This window comes from Sinohyriopsis cumingii, unplaced genomic scaffold (genome assembly GCF_028554795.1).
Source record: "Sinohyriopsis cumingii isolate HCF-2022 unplaced genomic scaffold, ASM2855479v2 utg000615l, whole genome shotgun sequence".
In the NCBI taxonomy this organism is placed as follows: Eukaryota; Metazoa; Mollusca; class Bivalvia; order Unionida; family Unionidae; genus Sinohyriopsis; species Sinohyriopsis cumingii.
The window spans coordinates 1,421,048-1,441,135 of record NW_028315917.1 but is presented as its reverse complement, the minus strand read 5'-3'; the positions used below and the strand labels follow the sequence as shown (position 1 = coordinate 1,441,135).

Genomic DNA, 20,088 nt, shown 5'->3' with positions numbered 1-20,088 from the left:
GGGCTATAAGAATAGTGATCTTCATTTAGTCTCACTAGCATTTGTTCCATCATGCCCAAATTGTCCAGGACGTCTTGCAATGTTTGCATTTTATCGAGGTGGTTTGAAGCCATCTTCTCTGTAGAATGGTTTGAACGACGAATACTGTGGGTTCTTATAGCGAAAGCGCGGACGTGATGGAAAACATCCCCCTAAGACATAAAATTGATATTACCTAGATCATGACCAAACAACGCGCGGACGTGAAGGAAAACATCCCCTACTTTTCTCATTTCATATGATCTACTATCCACATACGTGAATCAGCAATAAACAAACCCCAAATCTACTATTTACACACGCAAATCATTAAAACTAAATCCATAATCTACTATCCACACAATCGTCCGTGAGCGGTTACAAAACCCTAACTATACTCTCCACATACGCTAACAAACAATAAACGAACCCATAATCTACTATTCACACAAACGTACGTGAGCGCTTACAAACACAAACACACAAACACAAACACACAAACTCAAACACATACCCTCACACTAGGAAAAAAAAAGAGTCAGTGTTTATATTCACACTACTCTACATACACACACATTGTTATTTCTTTTCTAGAGTACTGGGTAGCACTGAAAAGGGCTGTTTGTTTTTTAACTCCAGATGCACCTATCTAATGATGGCACCTTCCAGGCCTGGCACCGCACACACATCTTCTTCCCCAGTCTCCTTTTACCTTTCTTCTTGGGAGTGCAGAGGCGGGATAAGTGGCTTCAGAATCCCAATTTTCTGTCTCTGGGATTCTGAAATTTTCTCTCTCCTTTTCCTCCTCTTCTTTTTTTCTTCTTTCCTCCTCCTCTTTCATCCTTGCCTCTTCGACAATGGCCTCCGCGGCCAGTTCATTTAGTATGCGCCTGGCATATTCCAGGTGCATCTGGAGTTCTAGCAGTTTCACAATTCTGGTATTCATTGTCTTGTCAACGAATGAACAGGGTAGCTAGACTGCCCAGCGAGTTTCAATTTATACTGAAAGCGCGGACGTGAAGGAAAACATCCCCTAAAACAAAATTGATCTTACCTAGATCATGACCAAACAACGCGCGGACCTAAAAGAAACACTCACTCACTTTTTTATACTGCCCATCACTATTCTAAAACATTTTCATTAATCACTTCAATATACTATCCACATACCCAAAGCAATCCAATCAAACCCCAGATCTACTCTTCCACACCTCAAACAGCAAAAAAAAACATGATTTTAATCTACTATCCACACCAACGTACGCGAGCACTTACAAACACACAATCCTATACACAAACACATACACTCACATCACAAAAGAGTCAGTGTTTATATTCACACTACTCTACCTAAACACATTGGCAAATTGATTGTTATTTCTTTTCTAGAGTATTGGGTAGCCCTGAAAAGGGCTGTTTTTTGTTTTTTGTTTGCTATGGCAATCTTTTAGTTTCTAAGAATGCGTCGTCCTCTGTGGATAGACTTTCTGACGATAGGTCTGCTTCTTCGGAAAGAGAAGAAGAACTCTTTGGTGTCGATACGACAATCGACAAAGCCTCTGTCAGGTTCAGGTTCCTGCTGCTGCTGCTGCTGCTGTTGTTGTTGTTGCTGTCGCTGCTGTCTCTGAAGTCTGTACTTCTCTGTCCATTCTTCTTTCTCCCTGTTCACTTCTTCTCTGAAGAGCTCTTCTATCAGGTCTTCAGTGACTTTTAACATTCTCACATTCTCTATCTCTTCTGGCTTCGGTATCAGACTGTGTCTGACCCTATGCAAATTCACGTAGGCTTCGTTTAGCTTAGCTAGTCTGGAGCACATCTTCGTAAAAGGATGAGTCGACAATGGATGGGTAGACTGGAAACTTTCCCGGTTCTTAAAGTCAAAGCGCGGACGTGAAGGAAAACATCCCTCCACGGTTTTCGAGCCGCAACGTTCAGTGAGTGTCATGAGAGGGATAGAGAGAAGTGAAAGAGCATGAATCAACATTCTTATAGCCAAACAAAAGACAAAGGCATTTTTTTCAAAACACAACATTTTCTATTCAAAAAATCACTTAACACTAACAAACAACTCTAACATTTTTAACAATAATCCAACAATATAACATCAAACATTTTTTTTCAAATGACAAACATTTTTTTCAATTCACACTCTACTTTAAACACGGCTGACTACGTTGTGAATGAAATTGTGATTTCCACTGTTGGAAGTCATTAGGCCATTGATGGACACTACGTTTCCTAGCTTGAGACAAAAGATAAGCATAATTGTCACAAAACCATCGATCTACTTTCACATCATTTCTAGAAGAAGAACGAGGATCAAAATGAGTCACTAAATGTTCTAAGGAATAGCCCAGGCTGCGATGATGCAGAAAATACACACAGTACTGTCCACACACCAAGGAATCTGTGCCTTTTAATTTCACATTATTGAATCGGGTGGTCTGAGCATTTCTTCTCATAAAGTCAATGATATCGTCTTCCAATGGGGGCAATCCAAAATATTCCACACATCCTTCTTGAGGAAAGTAGACGGCTACCCAGTGGGTTCCTGGGAGATGACTGTCGTCCGTGTTGATCACATAAGCTAGATGGTCTTGAGGTTTGCGATGAGGGAGTTCATCTTTAGCACAGACGACAGGATTCCAAGAAGCCGTATACGAACTGTGGTTCAAAAGGTAATAAAGTTCCCAGGTATCCATGTTTTCTTCTTCTTCACAGGTAATGATAAGTCATCAATTCGATCCTGACCTTTTGCTTGAAAATGTCTGACAAGTAAAAGGCGTTTGGCTCCGACTTCTTATTCTGGTCAAAGAGAGATTCGATGCGACGGCGCTTGAAAGACGTTAATGGAGGAGAAGAATGTTTATCCAAGCCTTTATACCACTCGTTCAACACGAATTCTATCTCGATGACACCCCAAGCTTTGTCCAGATATTCGTCCAATTTTTCTTCTTGGCTCAACATCAGACATTTGTCGTGTTGAATTTGACTGGGATGATTGTTGTGACATCCATAGCACTCTTTCTTGATCAATTCTTTCATTACATCTGTCAGGAATGTAGCAAAACAGGAGACTAAATGGGCTTCTTGTTCTGGCCATCTTGACTTCATCGTGATAACTTCTTCTTTTTCCACGGTCTCCTCACATTCCATTTCCAAAGTTTCTCCACTAGGTAAAGAGGGATAACAGTCTTCCATGGCTTCTAATAATCTAGAATAACTTCTCTCAAACTGTTGATTTCTATGGTATTATCAAATTCTGCATAGAGGATGACGTTCAACGTTGGATCAGTAGGGTCTCGGTTTGCAAACTGAATTTGCACACGAATCTGGCCGGATTTTATAGGGTGGAAATGTCCCTCGTCGCTGCCTTGGTCTCGAGTGAAATCGAAAGCCCACAAAGCATAGCCTCCTGCATAATCCTCGTATGGAATACCGTGACTGGTGTTGGTTCCTAACTGTCCGGTGGCTTCGTACAGGGACAAGTACGATCTCAAATAATTTCTGTCACAAAACTTAGGCTCAAAGGGTCGGGTACACAAGGTCTTGCCATCGCGACTGACTTCGATCTTGGACACGCCAAAGTGTTGAAACTCAAAAGGATTTTCATTGTAGGCTCCATTGAAAGCTGAATTCCTGACGATACCAACAATCAAACGCTTGGGTAACTGTCCTTGGAACAGATGATCTTCGATCATGGATCGATGTCCAACAGGAATGGTGAACGTTTTCACTTCTACGCGTCGTATCGGATATTTGGCGGTCGTTCTGCTCAACGTCTGACTAACGTCGTTTCCCACTTTAGGTAACACTTCCACACGACGCACGTAAAGTCGGGCTTCTTGAATGAAAGTTTTGTAAACGGTATCACCAGCAACCATCAAATGGAAAGTGGCACTGCTACGATTCAGTCTCAGTCGGATATCCACTCCGTTCAGCAAATACTTTTCTTGTAACCACATGTCCAAATGCAAACGATCCATTAGTTCTAAACTTCGCCCTTGCAGAATTTTATTTCTACGTGTGTTAAACCCCACATTGTGGGCATTCCCATTTTCTGTCAGGGCTGTTTCGTTAAACGTGCCTGCCGTGTCAGGTTTCCATACCACGCAAGCATCCAGATGAGTATTCTTGGCTTCTTTTCCGTACGTCAAGAGATTTTCCAGGTAGGCACGATACGGGTATCCATGCTGCTGCTGACCAGTTTGTTATTCAAGTACAAGTCCACTTCGCTGAACAAGGAATGCATGAAATTGTTGACGGCCGCTACCCTATCATTGGCTCCAGGATTGGTGTTGTCCGCTTTGATCACTTTGACTTTCAAATACAGGTAACTGCTATTCAGATCGATGTAATCTTCGGGTTGTCCTTTGATGTCAAACTCGATGGGAGCAGAATCCGTCAAAGAGGAGACCGGGTGAAATTCCACCCATTGGGATTATTGCATGGTCATCATGGTGGGCGGCATGGCAAACAGATCCAGTTCCGACTTGGAACAAGCGCAAGACTCTCGGTGCATCATTTTTTTCTCTTTCTCAATAATCGAAAACGTCTAAGTCTCGAACGGTTCTTCTTTTCTTTGCCTTTCTCGCTTTAGAAGTGTGAAGTCTGGTGAAAGGGTGTTTTCTTCGTCGTCTCTTTCTGCCTTGTCCTTGCTGAATGCCTGACTCGGTAGCGTGCAGGGCATTTATAGGTGTGTCTCGTCGGCCCAAAAGGTCTTTACCCGTGTGCAGCAAGACATTTTTGCCTGCCCTCATGAAGGCTTCTTTAGGATTTTGTTTGTCGATGATGACATTTTGGAGAAATTCTTTGCCTTGTGTCAGTGCCACATCTTTCAAGGCGTGCAATCCGCGTGTCACCATCGGTTTCAACACAGGGGCCACCGAACGAAAGGCCGATTTTAACATATCTCCTAAACCGTATCCTCGCTGTCGAGCAACCCCTCGGTACACTGGATACATGACTTACGAGTCGTGAGAGATCCGTTTTCGAAAATGGAGTTTCACCGTGACTTTTCCTTTGGTGAATGTAATATTTTGTCCCAAATCTCCTTTAATAGCAATGTTGACCGTGTCCAAATACGACTTGCTGACAGGCAAATAGTGAGGATGTACAAATTCGCGGTGGGCGTGGTAAGTGTTTCCAACTTCCTCGTCAGAGTTCGTGGCAGAATCTACTTTGAAAGGAATGACACGCAGTAACGGTACGGAGGTGTGTCCCACCACGTTATACTCCACCACATCGGAGTATACAAACATCAAATTCAGTCCTTGGTTCAGTTCTACCGGGGCACGAAATAACTTGCTAAACGACCCGTTGTCGTAAATGATTGGTAATTCGTTTTTCTTGATCATGGCTATTCTCATGTCCATGTCTCCGCCCAACATGTCAAACAATTCAGGACAAAATAAAATGGACACGATTTTACTCCGGTCAAATTTCATCAAGAAGCGACGAGCTGCTTTGTGGTACTCCATGGTGACACTTTTTTGGACACTTTCCAAAGCTTTCAGAAACACGACATTAAACCTGGAGCTTATGGTGCAGACCAAATGTTGACCACTAAAATAATAACCTGGGGGAATGAACAAGTTGTAGGTCCACTTTTGAGTTTTGTCATCATAGGTTTTATTGTCATATTTGACATGGGTATTCAAGTACTTTTGCATTTGCTCGTCATGAACTTCCACCGTAAAAAAAATTTTGACTGGGAAGGACATTGTGGACTTGGGTCGGGTGAATGATTTCCACTAAAGCCACTTCCCAATGGGCTTCGTGATCTAACGGGATGGCCTGAGGTAATTTGGTCTTGTAACAGCACAACGTGTTGTTGGGAAACACCTCCATGGAACTGTCACTGGGTAAGGTTAAGTAAAATTGGTTTTGGTGACTCATAATTCCAGAGTTCTGTGGCTCTCCGAGGGGTTACTGGACGTCAAAGGCGTGTCTCCGCCTAAAATGGGGTTCTGGTTGTGGTTGTTATTAGAGTGGTGACTGGCACTGACACTGGACACTAGGTTCCCGTGGTTCCCGTTCGAGGAGAATTTCAGGGAGGGATTGGGAAGCAGGTAACCGATGTAACTGCTCAATAAAATGGTCCACAATTGTTTGTCTCCTTGTTGCAAACTCAAATTGGCAATGGCTGCCCCGATGACACAATACACCACGAAGATTTGGCAGAAAAAGACGATTTGCGTTTTAGACACACGTTCTCCGCACCACCCCCACAAGGGTTGTTTTTGCAAATCTTGTAGAGAAGAACTGGGTGAAGGATTTGTAGCCGTAGTAGCTGCGTCTGTGTGAAAGGGCATCATGGTCACTTCTTTTTATAGTCGATGACTTGCGAAGCGTCGATCCAAGAATCAAACTGGGTGGATATCCTTTCCAACGTACTTTGACTTCTTTGATACGTCGTTTGCCCACTTTACGGGTTCTGCGTTCGAGAATGCTTTCGATGTCGTACACGTCGTCTTCTTTTTTGGTGACACGTTGTAACTCGGGCAAATAAAACGTTCCTTTTAGCACTTCTCCGTTCATGTCTTCCAATTTATAGACGGCAGGATGACGGCCATGCACTCGTCCAGTGACGCGAAACAATTCGGTCGTCCAGTTAGGTAAGTAACCTTTGTCGAAAGTGCGTTTGGTTTTGCCAATGCGCACCCAATCTCCTACGGCCAACATTCCACTTTTCTTGGGGACAGCCTTCGTCGGGGACGTACCAAACAGGCGCTCAAACACCAACACTTCGTTCTCGGGAGTCACTTCTTGCGGGGCACGTCCGATGCTTCGATGGTAAGAATGGTTGTACGCTTGCACCAGGTGCGGTAAGATGTCGATGTACTTCAGAGTGTGGTGATGCCTAAAATATTTCCACATGCGTTCTTTCAAAGTGCGTTGAAAACGTTCCACGATGCTGGCTTTGGTTTCTGGATTCTCGGTGGTAAAAAAATGAATGTCACGTTTCTTTAATTCTTTTTGGAAAGCTTGGTTCAGAAATTCGGTGCCTTTGTCCGTTTGCCATCGAAGAGGGTGACGACCGCTTTGTTTCAACACCCGTTGCAGGGCTCGCACTAACTCGCTGCTCGATTTGGAAGTCAAGGGCACGACCCAGGCAAATTTGGAAAAGACGTCGATGACACAAAACAAATATTTGTAGCCACGATTGTAGCTGGCCAAATGAGAGACATCGGCTAAATCGGCTTGCCATTGATGATCGATGCCTTCCACTCGGGTGCGACTTCTGGCAAACTTGCGTCGAATGGGTTTGTGTAAAGTGTAGGTAGCTTGTTCTTGTAACCATCGTTGCACTTGAGGTAAACGGAGACTTTTCGTTCGCGTTTTGGCAGCACGATACAATTTTTGAACTCCTGCGTAACCTGCAGGATGAGAGGGATCGTAGTAAATGTTGGCTAAGACTTTTTCCATTTTTTTTGGAGTGTTAATAAGTCACCCACTCTTCGGTGATGCTACATTGGGTGGGTCGAAAGGGTGGTTTAGAAACGGATTTACGTGTCCGATGGGCTACGGGAGTAGAAGTCGAAGGTAGTGGTGGTGCAGGTGGCAATGGAATGGCTTTGGTTTTCTTTTCTTTTTTCACTTCTGGTTTCCCTTCTTTCTTTTTCACTTCTGTCGAACGAGGAGTTGACATCATCTTTTTAACCCAAGCTTTCATTTCTTCTCGTTGGGGTGTGGGGGACGGGGTCAACAAGGATGCTGCAATCTTACTCGAAATGGGAGCTGCTGACGGTGTTTGAAACACTTCTTGCATCTCGTCTTCCTCAGGTCCTCGTGGGGTAGCATCTCTGGTGACCTCTGGGGATGGTAGTAGTGATGGTGGTGGTAGTGATGATGGTGCTGGACTTTTCATCAAGGTCTTAAAATCTTTCAGAGTGGGTAGAGCTGTTTCGTCTAAAGCTTTCTGGTGAAAGAGTTGCAGTCGTTGCAAGAGTTGACCGTACTTTTGCGATTTTTCTGTTTCGGACAAATCTTGGCGATCCATCAAGGACTGCAATTCGTGTTGTAACTGGGACATCTCGCTCAAATTGGGATTGGGAGGTAAATGCGGGGTGCGTTGTTCTTGCCACCGATGGTATTCCATCCATCGTTTGTAAGGCACTAAAGCTAGTTTTCGTCCTTCCATGGGGTTGTCAGGGGTCGATTCTGAGATCTTGGGACTTCCGAGAGCCTTTTTATCTTGCTCCCACCAGTCCTCCCAACATGGTTCCCAAGACTCCTTTCAGGATGGGGCCTAAAAAGAGGGGTAAAATGCCTCCACGTTGGACCAACATCTTCTTCTTTTGACGAATGGGAATTTTCTTTTGAACCATTTGGCGAAGAACGTGACGATGTTTGCCTAAGCATTGTTTCTGGTGTTTGGACAAAGGGATCGTGCCTTTCAAGACGTTCAAACAACATTCGCACACGGTATCGATGACCTCTTTGGAGGCCGATTGAATGAGTTTTTTTCGTAGAGGTGGAGAAGCTTTGGACAGGACAGATAACATGTCCCCATGTTTGACTAAACGAGGAGGCAGTCCTTTTCTTTTCTTTCCTTGGGGTTGTTTAGAAGAGGGATGTTTTCTGGAGGGTGACATCTTCAGGAGCACCAAAACACTGATACCCCCGACTTGGTCACAGGCCTTTTTTATACTGGAACGCGTCGCCACTGATTGTCTTTACGTCGTATCAATTTGAGGACAGGCATGACACGTCGTACAGGGGTACGCAACGGACTAAATCGAGCCAGTTCTTGCTTGGACAAATCCAGTAAACTTTGTAACATGCCCGATCTTTCTTGGACTTTGATTTTGGGAGAAGGTACTTTGTGAGCAGCAGTCACTGCCACTAAATTGGAGGGTCCTGCCACTGGGGAAGTTCTTTTTGGGGTCATCAACGGAGAAGTTCTTGGTGTGATCAACGTCTCCAAGTACTCTTCAGTTCTTGGTATCATCAACGGAGAAGTGGATGAACGTGAGGCTGCCGGAGACGCAGTCACCACCGTGGCAGGTCGTGGTTTGCGAGTGTAAGGTTGCGTCCTGGTCGAAGTACCTCTCTTGCGACTAGTTTTCTTCTGTGGACTTTTCTTTTTCTGGGGACTTTTTCTCTGTTTCTTTTTCTGGGGGCTTCTTTTCTTTTTCCGGGGTGATGTCTGGTAAGAGGAGGGTCCCGCCACTGGAGAAGTTCTCCGTGAGCAATCGTAAGACTTTTTTGAGACTAGCTTCTAAGACACGAGCTCGTATTTGTGGATTTTTTTCTCGACTGATGCCATACAAGGAACGAATCAATTTGACGGGAAGATTCGACTGAAGGGACGTCATGTTTAAAATGTGTGTGAGACAGACGAAAAGGGTCTGAGGTTTTTATAGATTTTTTTGTGGAGTGAAATTAAGTCGAGGACGGAGACGTGTACAGGACAGGCCCTCCGTCTTGGCACCAGTGGTTAAACAAGTGGGTACGAAATCGCAAATCCTCGGGGGTCGTAGGTTCCAAATCGACGAGTAAATAGGCGTGTGGAGTTTGAGTGGCATCGTCGTACGCCTGAGTCAGCCAAGGCGTTCCTAACTGTTTGGCTAAGAATTGCACTTGCGATTTATCTCGAGGGCTTTTAAACAAGACCACGTAATGTGCATTGAGACTGATGGTGCGATGGGCTTTACTTTGTTGAAACAAATTTTGGGTGATGTAAACGACACTGGCATTACATTGATGACCTTTGCGCGTGAACCACAGTTTAATTTCTTCTTCGTCTTCTCCTAACATGTCGTCGAAAATGACCAAATGGGTTAGACGGGAGTCAGAGACGATGCCGTCGTCTTCTTTAGGAATGCCTTCCACAAACACGATGGAATCACCTTGACTTTCTCGCAAGAGGCTGTACGCCGATTGCCACTCTTTGCAACACCACACGATCCGCTGAGGTGGCCGATCGATCAAATGATGTTTATGTTCGATCAAACGTTTGACGAATTCGGTTTTGCCTGAACCGCTAGGTCCAGCAATGAGCATGTTAAAGGGATGGCGAAGATACAAAGCCTCCCAACTGGCACGATCTAAGTGTTCGTCGATGACTTTGACAGTAGAGGAAGAGGGAGCAGAGACAGCAGAGGTAGCCATAGTGTGAGAAATGTCACTTGTGACACGAAAACAAACAAGACAAGAGTTTATATACTTTTTTCAGAACACGTTTATTGAATGTTTTAAACATGAATACGAAAGACAAAAATACATAAAAGCCAAAGGCTTAAGTACAAGGATAAAAGGCACATGATAACCATTAACGTGGAATAAAAACTAGTGTCTGTACAACCTGTTTTGGGTAAAGTTCTGACCAGTTCTATAGGGGGTAAGGTCACACAAGTGTTCTCCCGAAAGGGTCTTTCAGGCCTGTCCACGACAGTCCTGTCCTGGGTGACGGGTTCTTCTGGCACCGTCACTAACACAGGTTGAAAAGTAACTTTTTTCCTTGAACAACTCTCGTACATACTGGGCCACTTCTTGGGTCCAAGTCTCAAAATCCCATTCTTTCCAGGCACGGACATCTGTCCAATGGGGATGTAAGTCACAAGCTACACACACGTCGTCATACACGTCTTGGGTAGCTAAAAGTTGACGAATCTTTTTTTTCTGTTGAGGTCGAGAAGTATCCAGATGAAAACGCAAGGCTTTGAGCAAAAGGAGTCTTTCGTGACCATTTAAGGCCATTGAGGTGGTAAGTACTGTTCGTAAAGAGTCCACAAGGAATCGGCTGGTAAACGAAATCCCAGAAAACAAGTCACTAAGACACACACCACTTGTCGACATAAATTGAATGGATACAGTTCTTGTAATAATCGATGGTAATGATCCACGGTTTGAATATGGTCATTGAGTTCCTTCCACTGAATCTGTTCAATGATATGTGACATAATCCGTGGCATGGCAGCCTGTTTTTATAGTCTCTTTGTTTCGGAAGCAATAAAGGTAATTTCTAACTAGACATCTTCGTTCTCCAGTGGGGAATTTAAATGTTACATACTGTAACCGAAACGTCAGAGTTTGTCTAGATGTTTCGTCTTCCGCTAAGCAGATTCCACGTAAGATATGTTGGTAATCCTTTAACTCGTCTTCCTCAATACGTTGCAGTAGGTGAATCTCGAAGTAACCAAAATTACGAACGTTTAGTTCATTCACAAACTGAAAGTGTTCAACAAGGTCTGACCACTGAAACAATTTCTGACGAATCAGTTCTCTTATACCATTCAGGTACCATTGGTTAAAGATCTGGTGACGCAACGGATGCAATTGTTCTTTACGTTTGACTTGTATTTTCACCAGCTCTCGGTAAATGCCTTCTCTCAACTCCACAGGCAAGCCCAAAATGTTCTCTTGTAAAGTATCCATAAGTATATACACTGTTTTTGGAATCCTTGGGTGGTGGCCAATAGCCTCGTTTACCTTTGTGGCTGATGTAATATCCACTCATAATCAGTCTTCTTATACTTTGGAACAGAGCATAATTTAAAAACGGATGAATAACTCTGCGTTTGCGTTTCACTTGTATTTTGATCAGCTCTCGGTAAATGCGTTCTCTCAACTCCACAGGCAAAGCACGAATGTTCTCTTGTAAAGTATCCATGAATAGGTCAGTCCGTACAATTCACAATCTTCTCCTAGAGCAAAAGTAATCCACATAGTGAGTAATTTCTGACCACTGCCATTCAGGGTAACGTCCAAGAATCTCACTGAACTCTTTTTGATGTAAACGGCCTAGAGTAATACAATAGGACGAATACACACTTGACCCAAAGGAATCTAACACACTGGTTGACTTTTTTCACTTTCCTCTTGTGAATTTCTCGGCACAAAAGTTCTACAGTGACCCATTGAGATTTCACTCTGGCAAGTGCCAAACTTCCTCGTAAATCTTCTCTTGCAGTTCTTTAGGTAATGATTCAATATCGTTTTTGAAATGAAGTTTAAATACTGGTCTCGGTGATGTCCAACATTTGACTCCTAGCCAAACTGGTTTCTTCTTCGTCAACGACATGGTAAGTTACTTTAATGTCTCGGTCCCACTAAGGGTAAGTAATGACAATTCGGTGACCATCGAGCATGTTCTACGTAGGCCGAATCTTGTGGTTCCCAGTAATGAAGTGACACACCGCAACTGAAGCACTTGACTTTATCTCCTTCGCCCAAGTAGAAAAATCCGGCTCTGGCTAATTCTTCGGTGGTCGGTCCTCCCAGATACTTAGGCCATTTTCCTTTGAACGATTGAAGACGATTTTCAAAGTCGCAGTATTCCGACAAACGCACAGGAAACGAATATTCGTCTTTCACAGGTTCGTTTCGATGAGGGTTGGGTGACATGGGCAGGAGTTTGCTCAGGGCTGGATGACATCCGTAGTGAGTAGACGTGAAGGTGAACATTCCCCTTTAAAACGAAACCCAGTAAAATGTCCAAGAAGACGAGTGGCATCGCTTTCGCATCCCTCAGGTTTGACACGCACAGCATCACTTTCCATGATACGGGTAGTGACACTGAAGTTCCCATGATGCTTTACGGCATCGCTAAGGTCACAACGTACAGCATCGTACCCATCGCAAGGCTCACAATCACATTCCACTTCAGAAGTCCCACACTTGAAGTGTACCTGTCTAAACTTGTTTTGTGTTTCACTGAAAGTATTCATCTTGTTCGCTCGGTCTTGGTAGTCCCAATGAACTATCGATCTTGACCATAGCCCCTTTTTATACTAGTCGCAATGCAGTCTCCAGCTTGTACATCTTTCCTTTTTTATGTTTTTTATGTCTTGTTTTGGAAGGTACCGTCTCTAAGGTACCGTCATCATTGTACCGTAATGTCATGGGTGGAAAGGCCATAGAAAGGTAAGGGCAGTGCGGAGACCATCGAGTATGTTCCAGAATAGCTGAATCTTTATAGATACATAGATCCATTCGTAACTTCAGGCCACAAGCGAAACACTGTACTTCATATCCCAATCCTGACTCAGGTCCCAAGTAGACAAATCCTGTTCTAGCTAAAACATGCGAAGAAGGTAATCCTTCCCTATCCGTAGGCCATTTCTGAAACGTGTCCAATCGACGGGCACAGTCACAATAGTCAGGTAAGAAGACTGGAAAATGGTAGGGTTTGAACTTGGAGTTCTCATCGGGTTTCTCACTCGATTCTTGCTGTGGCGAAGTCATCCTTCTAGTGGGTGACTATCCTCTTACAACCAATGTTTTATACCAACGTGTCCATACGGCAAAGTAAAGTGGTTGGGTAGTCGCACTCGCTTCTGGTACACGATTTGATAGACTTTTTCCAAGGGTCGACTGACGATGTGGTGAGTGGGTAAACGTACAATCTTGTTCGGTTGATAGGTGGTCACTTTAAAGTTTCCATCCTCTCCCGATTGCAAGGCTTCTTTCAATACCCCAAAGTTGACCACTCGACTGGTACGATAATTCAGAGTCAGTCCTTTTACTTTGAACGTCGTGTGCACTTCTCCTTGTGGGTCCCGGTACTCGTAGCCGTAATTTTTGGGACTGCCACTGACGAAACTTAGAATCTTGTCGTCGGGATGCTCGTCTGTCCAGGCTCCTAAACGGTCTCCTTCGATGTCAGGGTGCTGTTGACTCGGGTGATGAATGTAGATGCAACTGTCCGTGTCAAAGTACAGGACGCGTTCCCCTAACAGTTCCAAAGCTTCGTACAATTTTAAGCGAGCATGAGCTGTCACGTAAGCCGCAATGATGACATTTCCAAAAGGGTCGTCTTGTACAAAGTCCAGATCTTCTTCGTAATTGACCAAGATCAAATTCTCTCGAACGACGTCCACGTGTTTCATGTATTTGGTTTTGTCGTGAATCATCTGGAAGTAGCGGGAAGGTTCTGTCAAATATTCCGTCTTGGGTAAACACGGTCGTTGTGCCATTTTACCCCACAAGCAATTTAACATCACTTTGGCAAACGATCGCCTGCCTTCGTTTTTCTCGATGTGATCTAAAGAGATGCCTTCTCGTTCATAGTATTTCTCTTTGAACTGTATTTGGTCTTCGGGAGTGTGACACCAGGAAGGATAGCCGCTGGCTTCTTGCTTCAGTTTCAAAAAAGCATCCACGTAGTCAGCGAAAATGCCTTTCTGACTGGGATCACCCTTGTGGTATTGTTGTGTCTTGGGAAAGTGACAAATTTCGTACACTTCTAACAGTTGGTATCCCATGTCCAGAGCTTTGAACAATTCTACGCTGACCCACGTCCCCGTCAAGGTCCGTTCTTCCTGGGTGTGATGGCAAGGCTGGTCTTGGTTGCACGTTTCGGCACAAGTACGGCACAAAGGAAACATTAGTTTGCCTTGGCAATGGTGAGGTAAGACGGGATGGTACAAGTCCGTGGGCGGCAAAACTTTACACTTGATTAGACCTTCGTATTGTCGAATGTTTTTCAGGTCGATGTGTTCCGTCAGCAATTGTGGGTGCCCTACAGGAAAACGACAATATTTGCACACGTAGGGATACAGCGAACACACGTCCAAGTATTTGATTTCTTCTCCTTTCTCTTCGTCGGCTTTGTACAGCAAACAGGTGGCATTGGTCCTTCCTCCGTACAAACTATCCCTCGGGTTCAGCGGGTCCATGAACTGGTAACTTTCCACGAGGCGTTTAAACTCGGGATCGATTTTCAAACGGTGATCGTACTCGTGTTCCCACATTTCCACCACTTGGTGTCCTTCCTGTTCTAACTTTAGGCGTCGCTGACAAGTGTCCTGGTAAAAGTCTTCCATGGTCCGTTGTAAAAACTGATTTTTAGTGTTACGATCAGGGTAACAGACGGGACATCCGTGAAATAAGCAACCGTTAAACTCGTACGCGATCTTGGGGTTTTCTAAGTCCCAGCCATCGACCGAATACGTTCCGATGGTCTTTTCGCCTCCTCCGTTGCGGGCATGCTGAATCCATTTGTCTTCCTTGTCGCACAAGTAATGTAACCAACGTAGGGCTTTGACCGAGTATTGACGCTTGACATAGTTGGTCGTTTGAGGGCTGATGACAACCACGGTGTTTTCAGGCATGAATCGTTGGCGGTACACTAAGGAACACGCTTTGGCAATGGTGCAAGCTTCTTCAAAGGATCGATCCCTCCGTGTTCCATGAACAGTTCTCGAAATTTTCCACAGCAACGCCGTAAAATGTCCACGTCGGAACGACAATACTTTAACATTTCTTCCTGAAAGTCGAAAGGGTCCGAGGCGTGAGCCTGGTACCAAGCGTAGAAAGCTTCTCGTTGTTCGGTACGCATGTTGTCGGGGTCGTAATAGTGAGCCTCAGGTAAATGGGGTAGAACGGCGTGTTGATTGGCTTCCGTATTGAAAAAGTGTGGAAAGTACCCTTTAGCCATTTCTGTCATTCCAAACGTCTTAGGCATTCGACTCAAAGGCATGGCCAAGTAACTCATCGAATCTTTAAACTGTACTTGTCCTACTTGAATGAAAATGATTTTGGCTCCGTTCAAAGTCACTTTAGGACGGTCGGTGCCTTGTTCCGTATAGTATCTCAAAAGAAACTGTCCATCGTATCCGGAGAAATTGTGAGCCATCATCGTGGCATGACGATGACAATCTCCGTAACGTTCGATGTCCTCTTGGCTCCACGACTTGTCGATGGGGTCTAAGACCCATTGGGCAAAATCGGCTAACGTGTTTAGTCCTCGAAAGATTTTTTCACGCCCTCCAAGAATCTTGCTGCAGTGAGGGCAATGACTGAAGATAGGTTCTTGAATGCACTTCTCGCACGCTCGATGAGCCACGCAGAAATTAGGAATGTGAATGCCAGTCTCTTGCATGCATTCGAAATCGAAAAAGATGAAATTGCCTTTATTCTTCTTCTTGTGTCCGTCCTCTTCCTCTGGTTGGGGTTGGTATTTTTGCACGTAACATTGATGTTCCAAGTCCACGATGTGGTGACAAATGTGACATTTTTTCTTTCATGAACATATGTGTGCCTTGGCACTATTGGTACGTATGCCTTGTCCACACGTAGGGCACAATCTCAGCAGTTGACAAGCACATTTCTGCTGTGAACCTTGCGTCTTCAAATGTTGTTGGTAACAGGTAGGGCTGACAAACGTGCGCAGACAAGTTGAACAAGGCACTGGTTCTTCGCTCAGACAGGGTGGAGAGGCCAAACATCCAGAGCATTTCAATCCACAATGCTTGTGTTGCTCTCGATTATTATAACCATGGTCACATTTCTCACAATAATAAACATATCCCAGGAATCCAGTGATACTGGTAATGGTATCGAAATGTTCATCGTGATGATAAAGGTGAATGTATTTTCAATCCTTAAAATCTTGGCCTCGAAACAACAGAGGCCCATGCACTTCTTGAGGGTGCACTTTCAAGGTGTAGCGTGGAGCTAGGACATCTTGCAATTTTTGCATCTCAGGGATGCCACAGGGTTTGTCTTTGGACAGTCCGGCTTGTTGTAACAGGAGTTCTGCTTCATTTCGTTGTTTGGCTCGGTCGGATTGTTGAATAGTTTTTCAGGCTCTTTTCCATTCTACCGTGTCATTCTTGTTAGCATAGGTTCGTCCCACCTCGATAGCCCTGGCTAAACACATCTGGTCTTGAGGGTTGTTAATTCGGACGAGACTTGTTTTGGTGTTGGGAAGTTCGTCCACCAATAAGACCTTTTTGCGTCCAGTCCCTTGAGGAGGAGAGACGTGGGTCATGTCCAGTGTGGCTTTTCCATCGGTGATGTCAAACTGGTCATTAGATTGTTGCACGTGTTGAATTTTGTCCATGACTTTGGAAGTGGTCAATTCTGCAGGGGTGCTAAACTCGATCCAAACAGGGGATTTCAAACCGTCATGCTGTATGGAAAGTCTCAAGCGATCGTCTTCTTTGGGTTGACATTGTCGCTTGAGTGTGGTGAGCAAAGAATCCCACACTCCGGTGATGAACCCTTCTGCTTTCTCTAATGGTACGTCGGACTTGAAATCTTTAAACTTCACTGTGTATTTGTAAGCCGTGGTTCTAAATTTTCTGGAGCAGAGCTTTTCCGTCTCTCGAATGGAATAGTATTTTTCAGGGTTCACTAAGGGTGGCAAACTTGGTTTAGAGGGTTCGAATTCTGGTTCACTCATGTCCTCTTCAAAATCACTGGCATGAATTTGTGCCAAGACTTCAGCTCTGGTACGAGGCGATAGATCACGTTTCTGCCTCTTACTTTCTTCTTCTTCTTTCTTCTCAAATGAATTGGATCGTTTCATCTTGAGTGCAAAACGTCAAATGACTCAAGTTTAAACACCATAAACTAATTTATAGTCATGGCAGACCAGCGTATATAAAAGGGTGTGTGTCTTGCCCTTTCACTATTCATTTCACTCTCAAACCGAGCACAACGATGCAAGAGACTACCCAGATGGAACGTTTCATCAGAGCTTTGCGAGGGGTCATTAGAAAATTCTCTTCAGACCAGCCGACGGACTACTCTCCTTCCTTTCGAGATAAAAGTCAAGATACTTGCTATATCTGTCAGAAGAAAGGGCATTGGTCTTCAGAGTGTCCAGACCGTCAAAAAAGAAATAAAACAGGGGCTAGAAAAGACAGAAGTCAAGATACCTGTTATTATTGTAAAGAAAAAGGACATTGGTCTCCAGATTGCCCAAAAAAGAAACAAGAGGAGTCAGAAGAAAAGAGGAATTCTTCAGAGGAAGAAGAGAGGGATTCTTCAGAGGTAGAAGAGGAAGAAAGAAGACAATTATATTTACAAGAGGCAAAGAAAAAGAAACAGGAGAAGAAAAGAAGAAGGGAAGAAAGTGAGGAGGAAGAAGAGGAAAAGCCTGTGACGGTGAAGAAATTGAAAAAAACAGAGAGACTAAAAAATGAGACAGAAGAAGTGTATGAACTTTTTAAAGTGCTCTGTTTTGAATTGTGAATTGGATTGTTAATATTTATAAAGAATAAATTAAGTATTAAAAGGTAAGTGTCTCTGAGTTTTGATTTTAAAATAAGAAGCTACACTCACGCACTCATATACACGTACTATAGGGGTAAAATGGGTTTTTTTGTTGATTTTTGAGTTATTGGCAAATTGAAAGACTATCTCTTTTCGAGAGGCGTGGGTGGCCCTGAAAAGGGCCTTTTTTGGTGTAAGGGTGAGTTTAAGCAATCAGCTTTAACTGCCTTAAGCCTTTGCCACGGCCAAGGCCTACTTCTGGACTGCGTACTGTTGATGATGATGTTGATTGGGTTGAAATCACTAAGGCTGGTACGGTAGGCTTAGTCACAGGGTTGACGTGTTTAGCTCGGGAAGGTCGTATTCTCTTCGGTCGTAATAAAGAAGTCTGATAATTTGTTTCAGACTTCTGAACTCCGCTAAAATGTCCAACAGTACCGTGACCGTTTGATTTTCACCCTCTTGTTTCTTTGCTGCTACTTCTTGTTGTTGTTGTTGTTGTTTTCTTACCTCTTCTTATTGCTGCGGTTGCTGTAGGAGAAAAGCTTGTTCCGCTTCCTTTTGTCGTTGTATAAATTTCTCCAATTCTTCTTTCTGTCTCTGTCTAAAATTCTCCACTTGCGGTAATGAAGAAGGTAACGAAGGTTCCGGAACAAATTCTTGTGAGGTAAGAAAATCCACAAAATCCCAATTTACCTCTTCTGAAAGTAAGTCCGGGTTCCCTTGGGCGGTCTCCACTGCTGGTACACCCTAATGAATCGTTTTCTGAGTTTCCGTCATGTTGAATCACTATCGCATAGATTGACTGCACACAGGCGCTAGAGAATCTATATAGACCACGTGACGTCACAGACTGTTCTCTTCGGATTGGATGCGGACTGACTGAATTTTGTAACGCGTGTTTGGATTGGTGAATGAACTCAATCCGTTTCAATCCTTCCTCTACCTATAAATAAGCGCAATTCACTGCATTGATTCACCTGTTCACGTCGCCTCAAGATGTGGACCACAGTTGAATCATCCACCCTTGTGTCTTCAATGATGTTTAGGACGGACATGCTAATGTATGTCCGATCCAAGTGGACCGTTGGCCAACAGTGAGACGCAGCCTAAGGACAAGAAGAAGACCAATGCGGTGCCCTTTATTTTAATGGATACATTAACATAAACCCAAAGGCCCTTTTCAGGGCCACTCATAGGTCTCGAAAAGAGAATGACTTTCGATTGCCTACCCTTTTTTAAATTTTTTTTAAAAAAAAAAAATCCTATGTTAAATTCCCCTTGTCTCTAGACAGACCCAAACTCTATTCCCCATGTTCAATTTCCCTTGACGCTAGAGTGAACCAAGACTTTTCCCCATGTTGAATTTCCCTTGACGCTAGAGTGACCCAAGACTTTTTCCCATGTTCAATTTCCCTTGACGCTAGAGTGACCCAAGACTTTTTCCCATGTTCAATTCCCCTTGACGCTAGAGTGACCCACGATTTTTCCCCATGTTAAATTTCCCTTGACGCTAGAGTGACCCAAGGTTTTTTTTAATGCTAATTCCCATTGACGCTAGGGTGACCCCATTCACTACTATGGGTATATGTTGATAACTTTCACAGACCATAGTTTTGCATACATAAACGTGTGATTGAGAACAAAGTCATGAAGTATAAATGGAGCTTTCACATATCAATATAAAATTCTAACACGCACATTATGTCTCTTCTTCGTGATATTGATTGTTCAAAAGCCAACGGTACTCATGCAGTTCGATGTCGAAGTCTTCAGATAGGAACACTGTAGCACTTGCTTGTACAATAAAGATAATAGTTGTTTTTAAAACAAAATACGTTCTATTTGCATAAGAAGATTTAAGTTTAGAATTACATTTTGTTGTAATGGATACAATGCCTACCTTTTCACTGAAAGCTGTTGTGCTATTCGGTCTGAGAACACAATCAATATCATTTTTAACTTTGCAACAGGCAAATAGAATTTGTTTCCCAGTAACAATGCTGCCAAGCTCTATTGTTATATTCCACTTCCTTGATGGCAGTTTACGAAAGTCCGTATATCTGTCCACGCCACAACATTGAAACTGAAAAAGTACATAAATAAATGAATAAATTCGTT

The 20,088-nt window shown here is 43.7% G+C and overlaps 1 protein-coding gene across 1 annotated transcript in view; it reads right to left on the bottom strand.

The window, feature by feature from the left end:
• The window catches only part of LOC149773765 (uncharacterized), a 40,561-nt gene extending 20,794 nt beyond the window's left edge, over window positions 1-19,767 (bottom strand). The window contains exon 1 of the mRNA XM_089946035.1: window positions 19,669-19,767. The gene's annotated coding sequence lies outside the window, so the exon portion shown is untranslated. The remainder of the gene's footprint in view (window positions 1-19,668) is intronic.
• Between the last annotated feature and the right edge of the window lie 321 nt (window positions 19,768-20,088).